The sequence below is a fragment of the Prionailurus viverrinus genome, chromosome C1 (assembly GCF_022837055.1).
Source record: "Prionailurus viverrinus isolate Anna chromosome C1, UM_Priviv_1.0, whole genome shotgun sequence".
NCBI classification, from domain to species: domain Eukaryota; kingdom Metazoa; phylum Chordata; class Mammalia; order Carnivora; family Felidae; genus Prionailurus; species Prionailurus viverrinus.
The window spans coordinates 43,118,512-43,128,336 of NC_062568.1; the positions used below are offsets into that span (position 1 = coordinate 43,118,512).

A 9,825-nucleotide genomic window follows, 5' to 3' on the forward strand; every position below is an offset into this window, starting at 1 on the left:
TTTACTTCCCCCAACTCCATACTATATAACCAGTCACTCTTCACAACCCCAGTGCTTTAATAAAATCACCTTTTTAAACCAAAGATGTCTTCAAGAATTCTTTCTTAGCTGTCAGCTCCAAACCCCACTATCACCCCCCAAACCCCATCAGTACTAAAAAAACCCCAAACAAGCCCCTGCAAGCCCCAAACAATTTTATGACCCTATGCATCTAAGTGTTCACTAGAGCAATGAAATGGAGGAAAGAAGGAAGAATGGGTTGAGGAGACAATTTGAAAGTAAAATAAATAGGACCTTGTGACCAATTCAATGTTGAGGGAAAAAGTGAGAGAGAGGAGAAATAGTTCAAACTTTCATTAATTTATTCATTCATTTAACAACCTAGATTAAATTCCTAATTTAGCATGTGTAAATGCTGAATAAAATAAAATGCTGAATAAAAGATGACTAAGACAAGATTCCTTTCCCTAGGAAGTAAAAATACATCCAGTGATTGCCACACAATGTAATACATTATGTTTTAATACTCTACTACTGGTATATCTACTACTCTACTACTGGTATATCTCGTGTACTGAGGGAAGACAGATGCATGAACAACTAAGTATACTAGGGAAAGCTTATGTGAAGACTCCAGAGAAGAGACAATGTTTATCTTTAATTAAAAAAAAAAAAAAAAAGAAAAAAGATCTTTCCAGGGAGAAATATGTGGTACAGAAGGTTTGGGGCAGAGGAAAAAAGTAAACAAAGGTAAAGGGTGTGGAATGCAAGGCATTTTTGGAAAAGAGGAAATCATTTAGTGTGAGTGAATTTAAGGAATGTTAGGGAAGTAGGGGGATGGGCCTGAAAAGCTAAACTGTGACTAAGTGGCGATGAATTTTGTAAGCGAAGATTTTTGAATTATATCTTAAAGGCTATTGACAATCATTAGAGATTGTTTTAAAAGTTTATTTATTTATTTTGAGAGACAGAGAGAGAGAGAGAGAGAGAGCATGAACAGGGGAGGGACAAAGAGAGAGGGAGAGAGAATTTCAAGCAAGCAGGCAGAATTCCAACGTGGGGCTTGTTTTGGGGCTGGACATAAAGCCGGTATTGGGCTCGAACCGACAAATCTTGACATCATGACCTAAGCTGAAACTAAGTCAGATGTTTAACTAACTGAGCTACCCAGGTGCCCCAAACCATTAGAGATTTTTAAAAGGAGAGTAACAGGAACAATTTATATTTTCATTAGACAGATCTGGAGGTAGGATAGATGGGAACGGATTTCAACAATATAGACAAGATGGTGGGACAAGAAATGATGGGGAAATGGGGGAAGCTTAGGAGACAGTTTGAAAATAGAGTACATTGGACCTGGTGACTAACTGCTCTTGACAGAGGTGGGGGAGGGGAGATGAGGGAATGAGACTGGAGAGTGCAGAGGACATGTGGAATAGGGGCAGGTTTGGGGGGAATGTTGTGACCATACTGAACTTGATTTTGTTTGCAAGGCATTTGGGTGGGGATTTTTAGTGGCTTAAAGGAAAGAGTTCTGAGACTTAAAAGTTTGATTTAGGCTAAAGATAAAGGTTTGAAAATCATATAGATATTGGTCTTTTTAAAAATTTTTATTAAAAGAAGTTTTTTAATGTTTTTACTTATTTTTGAGACAGAGAGAGACAGAGCATGAGCAGGGGAGGGGCAGAGAGATAGGGAGAATCCAAAGCAGGCTCCAGGCTCTGAGCTGTCAACACAGAGCCTGATGAGGGGCTCAGACTCACGGACTGTAAGATCATAACCCGAGCTGAAGTCAGATGCTTAACTGACTGAGCTACCCAGGCACCCCTCGATATTGGTCTTTAAAAAAAAGAAAAAGTTTATTTATTTTGAGAGACCGGGCAGGGAAGGGGCAGAGAGAGAGGAAGACAGAGAATCCCAAGCAGGCTCTGCATTGTCAGTACACGGTCTGATATGGGACTTAAACTCACAAACCTGAGAGATCATGACCTGAACTGAAACAGAGAGTCAGACACTTAACTGACTGAGCCAGCAAGGCATCCTTCTATTGATATTGGTCTTAATGAAAGTCAGAAGAAAATCTTGTTGCCCAGGGAGAAGTTATAATATAAAAAAGAGAAGAAAGCTGATGTGAGAAGTAAGATGATTCATTTTCAAAAATACCAAATAAAAGCGATGCTGTCTAGTTAACAATAGGTTTACAACCTGTTGGAAATATGTAGGAAACCTCTCTCCCCCACAGTGAATTCCCAAAACCTTACACACTTCACTTCCTGGTTCTTCTTCCCCTCTCTATTTTGCGGGCTTATTTTTCATGGGCTTTGCAATGACCATGCACCAAAGAACTGAAGTCTCTGCCTCACGTCAAGGAATGTACATTTGTTCCAATCAGACTAATTTTTCCTTTACATGGGCATAGGTGAGTTCTGGGTAAGGGTGTAACCTCTGTAGTACTCAGTCAATGAGGAATCAGGAGATAGGAGATAAATTGCCTGCTGTAACTGCCCCAAGTGTGCCTGTACATCAGACACCCACTCTTGCAAAAACGTTAATTAAAGCCTCGCTTCACTGTGTTCTTAGTCTCAGTGTCCCTTCTTTGATTGGGTCAGTGGGCTTATTTCTCACAGCTGAGAAGTGACATCTTAAGAAAACAAAGATTTAATAGGTTGGCACAAGAGGTTAGAAAAAGAGATGGAAAATCATCCAAGAGAGGTAATGAATAAAGACTGATGTCATGAAATTTAGTAGAGGAGAACTCAGCAATATCACAACATGCTTCAGAGGGTTAAATATAATTGTTACCGGAAACTGGGTTCACCTCTTGGTGGATACCAAGCCAAAAGGCACAGGCAAGCCAAAGAATAGGAAAAAGAAGGGTTTTACCTGCCACAAATAATGGAGGAAAGGAAGGGTTTTACCTGCAACAAGTTATGGAGAACACCAGGGATATTTCCCAAAGCAGTGTCTCCTTGAAGTTTTAAGCCAAGGATATGTACACATTCATGAAAGAATTTGCACAGTGGGAAATTCAGCCTGGCATTGGAGCAAAAGTCACCTTTTATTTATTTATTTTTTTAAGAAATATCATTAAATCATTTACTTTGTAACAACACTTAGCAGATAATAGGAACATACTGAACATACTCATTTCCCATTTAGCCTGAATAAGTAATTTAGCTACACAATGTTTTCCTAAGATAAGTTTTTCTATGGCCAGGGAAAACAACATTTTATTTTTAAAAATATTTTTATATGTTTTTATTTATTTTTCAGAGAGAAAGAGAGAGAGAGAGAGAGAGAGAGAGAAAGCATGAGTGGGGGAGGGGGAGAGAAAGAGGGAGACACAGAATCTGAAGTAGGCTTTAGCTGCTGAAGCAGCACAGAGCCTGACATGGGGCTTGAACTCATGAATCATGAGATCATGACCTGAGCTGAAGTTGGAAGCTTAACAACTGAACACCTGGGTGCCCCAAAACAGCATTTTAAATAGTCCATGTTTCTAAAATTGAAGCGACTTTCTAAACAGGTATTTAGAAAGTAAGTGGGAACAATTAGACTTAATTACTATGAAAACAAAACTAACACCACGATTATAGAACATTTAAATAGGAAAATTATGAAACTATATATATATAATTATACATATATACACCATATCAAAATGATAGGGTTTTGGAATGGTGGTGGGGTCTGGAGTTGACAGCCAAGAAAGAATTCTTGAGACTTCTTAAGTGGAAAAAGGTGATTTTATTAAAGCATGGGGACAGGACCCCTGGGGATGATGAGCTGCCCTGGGATTGTGAGGAAAGACTGATTATATACTTGGGAGTTGGGGAAGGTAAAGTCTAGGGGAAGTTTCCAAAGGGACTTTCATACGCTAAAGAAGACTCACAGGATATTGGAGACCTAGCTATTGTCAAGCTAAGGTACTTTTTCCCTTCTAGCAAAGTATTAACACTGAGACAGTAGGGAGTTCCTGGAGAACTGTTATACTCTACCTGCCTCAAGTATTTGTCAATAGGCTGCCTGTTAGAAGGACATTTAACTGCCTCAAAAATACCTTTTCTATTTTGGTAACTAAATTTTTGATATTAATATCAAGGTATTTCAAGCATCTCTAAATATGAAAATTTCAGATTTATATTTATTAAAAAGAAAATATCAATCTGTTGGAGTAATCATATATATACATATATATATATGTATATATATATATATGTGTGTATATATATATATATATATATATGATAAAGAAAGATAGGACAAAATAAGCAGAAAGGAAAGGTTAGGACCTGAGGTCCCAGGGTGGGGAAAAACACATATTTTATTTATTTATTTATTTATTTATTTATTTATTTTTTATTTATTTTTCAATATATGAAATTTATTGTCAAATTGGTTTCCATACAACACCCAGTGCTCATCCCAAAAGGTGCTCTCCTCAATACCCATCACCCACCCTCTCCTCCCTCCCACCCCCCATCAACCCTCAGTTCTCAGTTTTTAAGAGTCTCTTATGCTTTGGCTCTCTCCCACTCTAACCTCTTTTTTTTTTCCTTCCCCTCCCCCATGGGTACCTGTTAAGTTTCTCAGGATCCACATAAGAGTGAAAACATATGGTATCTGTCTTTTGCTGTATGGCTTATTTCACTTAGCATCACACTCTCCAGTTCCATCCACGTTGCTACAAAGGCCATATTTCATTTTTTCTCATTGCCACGTAGTATTCCATTGTTTATATAAACCACAACTTCTTTATTCATTCAGCGGTTGATGGACATTTAGGCTCTTTCCATAATTTGGCTACTGTTGAGAGTGCTGCTATAAACATTGGGGTACAAGTGCCCCTATGCATCAGCACTCCTGTATCCCTTGGGTAAATTCCTAGCAGTGCTCTTGCTGGGTTAGGGGTAGTTCTATTTTTAATTTTTTGAGGAACCTCCACACTGCTTTCCAGAGGGGCTGCACCAATTTGCATTCCCAACAGTGCAAGAGGGTTCCCGTTTCTCCACATCCTCTCCAGCATCTATAGTCTCCTGATTTGTTCATTTTGACCACTCTGGCGAAAAACACGTATTTTAAAACAATGCTGGGAGCATCTGACCAGGAGCAAACTTCCTCAGGCTTTAGGTTCCTCTTTAGAACGTAACAGACACCACCTATTCCCTCAGGTTCTCCTCAGGAATTTGACAATGAAAATACCAAACCAGGGGCACCTGGGTAGCTCATTTGGTTGAGCAACCAACTTTGGCTCAGGTCATGATCTCACAGTTCGTGAGTTTGAGCCCCTCTGTGCTGACAGCTCAGAGCCTGGAGTCTGCTTCGGATTCTGTGTCTCCCGCTCTCACTCTGCCCCTCCCCACTCATGCTCTGTCTCTCTCTGTCTCAGAAATAAATAAACATAAAAAAAAATTAAAAAAAAAAGAAAATACCAAACCAAAATAGGTAAATTATAAAACTTCTGTTATAGGAGGGACAGTATGACCAGTCTGATTTACACAATGGAATCTAGCCAATCAGGAATGAACAACCCAGTACCTAGAACCATCAAGCCAATAAGGGTGAACCTGAGAAGAAACAAAGGGGAACTGGATCTGAAGGGGGAGGCAGCAACCAAAACCTTATAAAACAAAGTCCCTTGCCCATTGTCACAGGCATTCTCTTTCTAATGCACCTTCTCTTCAAAGAGAGCTTTTGTACTATTCTTACTTTCTTATACTCTAATAAACTTTTGCCTGCTGTTCATTTTGTGTCCATTCTTCATTTGTGAAGTGGCAAGACAATGAATCCCGGGTATTGAGGTAAAAAAGAATCCTGCAACATATATACCAATAACAAATATCTGCAACTGTGAAAACACAGATAATGAACAACTTCAAATTTATCAGTATTTTAGTGGCTGAAATAATTTACTTTTTTCAGTCTTTTTTTTTTTTTTTTTTTTTACTAAAATAGGTTTACTTCATTTAAACTTAGGTCAGCATGGCTTTTGTTTGTTTGTTTGTTTTGTTTTTTGCTTTTTTAAAAAGACAAAATACTTATTTAAAATGGTATTAGGTTTGTACCAGCTGAAAACTAATACTTATGTTTGTCTAGGTGTAACAATGCCAAAAACATACAAATTCAATATGTAGTAGGAAAATATGTAAAAGAAAAACAAAACATAAGGAACTATACCCCATTAAAAAATATAAATGCGCCTTCTAGTGACTATGCTACTATTGAAAACTAATATTCTGACTTAGAAGTAGCTTCTATAAAATGTCAAAGTAGTAGGCTTTGTTTGCTTTCCTAATATAGTGAATAAATAAGTATTTCTATCACAGTTAAATGGTACTACTAGTATTTTTTTAGACAAAATGTAGTATTATACATAGAAAAGTAGCCAATGTCTTGTATTCAAGTATTCGTGTTTGTTTTCCATTAAGATGTTTTCTATAATCTATAAGGACAATGCACACAAAAGTAAAAAGATGAGGTAAACATCTTACACTTTTAAGAAATTACTTGAAACATAATACTCAGATATTCTCAATGCCTAAGCTCTAGAATGATGCTGAAGAAGGTCCTGCATTTAAAAAAAAAAAAAAAAAGTCATCCATAATGCCCACGATGCAAACCACATAATGAACAGCAAGTTTCTTGGTCTTCTGAGTAGACAAATGATGCTCTTCCCTGTTATTACAGAGCAATTGTTGCAGGATTTTTTACCACAATACCTGGGATTCATTGTCTCACCGCTTGGAAGAAAGAGGGGGACACAAAATGAGCAGCAGGCAAAAGTTTATTAGAGTATAAGATAAAGGAAGAATAGTAGGAAAGCTCTCTTTACAGAGAGGAGATATTAAAAAATGAATGCCCACCAACAATAGGCAAGGGTCCTTGTTCTATAAGGTTCTGGTCAGCCCTCCCCTTTCCCTTCCCCTTGTTCCTTCCCAGGTCCTACCCTTATTGGCTTCATAGCACTGGGTGCTAGGTTGTCCATTCCTGATTGACCTGTTTCCATTGTATGAGGGGTGGCCTACGGCCAGAGTTAGAGCTTTTGTCAAATTCCAGAGGGAAACCTGAGGGGGAGTAGGTGGGGTCTGTTACATTCTTAAGAAGGACCTTAAGCCTAAGGTGGTTTGCTGTGGTCAGACACTCCCAGCATTGTTCCAAAATAGTGTTTTTCCCCACCCAGGGACTTAAGGTCCTATACTTTCCCTCTGCCTATTTTATCCTATCTCTTCCTCTCATACAATCAGGACTAAGTATTGCCAAAAATATTGTATCAATGTGGGTTAACATGAGATACCATGTTACAATAAGAGCAGCTACAACACTCTGCCATGCTATGCAGCCCATGTGGAAAGAATGTGTGGTCAGTTTCTTGCACCTGGCAGGTGAAAGAGGAGTAGGAGGAAATCTTCCTGGTTCAAAAAAGTCAAGATTAGTCACTGTGCAAGAAAAGCTACAGCAGGAGAATCTTGCAGACAGAGATATGCTAAGTAGAGTCCAGAATCCTAGTAGCCCAGTGTCTACATCCTCTTCATTCTTCAAATTCTCAACATATAACTCTTTTACTATCAGGTAGATGATGGCGAGAAAGAAGGCGAACAGCAGCAAACAGAGAATTGAGAGGACCTGTACCAGCCTCTGCTGAGCCTGGGCTCAGCCACCCGCAACCACCCAGAAAATGTCATTGTGCTTATCTGGCAGAACTGGAGACCTGTCTCCATCCTCCTGGAGCAACGAGACCTTTCTAGGCTCTGATGACGCCCCCGCCGAGAACTCCTTCCGCAAGTGGCATGCAACTTGAGTCGCATCCGTCCTTCTCATCATCCACTTCACCTTCACTGCTACTGTCTCCCGGAATGAAGGCAGAAAATGTAGGCCAGGCAAACAACAGGGGTGCCAGGGCTTTGGCACAGAGCAGCTGAATGCCTCCCACTCTCCAAGAACCAACCATGTGTGGACATGGTAGGAAAAGGGGCATAAGTCATCTTAAAGTGCCAGAGTCCAGGTCCGGGTCATGAAGGCTGGCAAGAGTCAGCAATGTTAATTATTTTGCTTTAGTTGGTCCTGTTTGTGAGTACTCAAGGGGCTTTAGATCCAGCAAAGATAGCTCAAGAATGTTAGTCAATCTTTACTTCTGAACCAGCAGTGAAGACTTTTATTACTGATTTATTGTCCCCGATATGATTAGGCTATCTCCTGGCCTGACAGTGGCTGTTTGTTCTCACCTTTTTTTCTTTTTCTTTTTTCTCTTTTGGTTTGTTTGTTTCCTTAAAATCATTACCAAGGTCAATTCTTCTGCAACTGCAAATATCCCAGGAAGTTCTGCAAGAAATGTGATTTGGGCAAGTAGCATAGATCACAAGGTGGCTGGGAGCCTAAAATGACTTATGTCAAGAAATCTACGTCTCATCTTTTTCTGAGGGCATTTAACTCTTTCTGCTTACAAAAGGGGATATAAAAAGAGACCTTTGGTGACCTTTTAAGAACAATATAACATGATTGGTACCCACCGTACTACAGTAGGTTGAGGAGTGAATGGGAAGTGAGAAAAGGGAGGATGGCAAGAGAGAGAAATCAGACATAACTTAAGGGACATACAGGGGATAGGTAGGAAAAAGAAAACTATTCCAGACTTTTATAAAACTATACCGTAGAAATTTTAAATTTCATTCTTAATTAAGTTTTTGAAAAAGTAAACTAGTGAAATAAGGGTTTACACAGATCTCTGCAAGCTGGGGCTTCTGGATGCACAAAAGTCACCCATGGTAGTGTTACCCACCAAGGGTCTGTTGCGTGATGTGCAGCTGAGCCTGAAGACTATCGCCAGTTTTTGTGGCAGAGAAAAAGGGTTTTAATGCAGGGCACCACGCAAGGAGATGGGAAAAAATTTCTCAAATCCTCCTCCCCAAGGAAAGGGAGAGCTGAGTATTTACAGGATTTTATGGGGTGGGGCGTGTCTTGAGGGCGGATGTAGGTAACTGGCCGTTGGAAAAGGGGGGAATGTAGTGCTTCTCACAGGCGCCGCCTACCGAGTGATTGTGCTGGTACATAGCTCTTATGTGTAAAAAATGGCTGGCCAACCTGACAGATTGACAGGAGGATCTCAGGGTGTGTCCTCACAGGTTACTTCCCTGCCCGCCACCCCCACCCCACCTTTCTGTGCAACTGCAAGAATTCATCCTGGTGTACTTCAGTTTCAGATGGTTTCATCTGTGGTCAGGGCCACTTACGCAAAACAGCCTCATAAATAAGTCAGCCAGAGTTTCTTTACAGTAGCATGGCCAAACGTTTGTTAACTTAACCTGTCAGCTTCAGTAGTTTCAGTTTCAATTGAAAATATGTAAGTTACCTTTCAACATCAGGGCTATGCCTACTCATGTATGTATCTGAGATAAATTTGGTAACTAAAATGTCAAAAAAAAATTTAAAGCCTTCAACCTAGCATACATACTGTTAATCTATAGCAATAATAATTATTATTTACTAAGTACAGAACATTTGGTAAGTAAAATCTTTAAACTGAAATTTTTGTTCTCCTGAACACTACTGCATCCCCAATCCATGTGGAATAGATTTGAGTTGTAGGTGTACAAAAAGTTGTCAGGGAGCAAGAATTTCTGTCCCCTTCAAGGGTTCTTGTAGCTGGACTAAGAATCAAATTGGCATGAGGCAGATTAACAGGAGAAAATCAGATTTAATAGCACATATATGGGGAATCAACACACATGTGGAAATTCCAAAGAGTGTCAGGCAAAATGAGGTATATATGTCATCCTGACCTAAGGAGAGTGGGGTGGAGGTCTGGGACGTCAAAAGAATGCATTTCAC

General features: G+C 39.5%; 1 pseudogene; it reads right to left on the bottom strand.

Annotated features, from left to right (window-relative positions):
• Positions 1-7,209: 7,209 nt before the first annotated feature.
• LOC125171600 (ADP-ribosylation factor-like protein 6-interacting protein 6) lies at positions 7,210-8,089 on the bottom strand (annotated as a pseudogene).
• Positions 8,090-9,825: the final 1,736 nt, after the last annotated feature.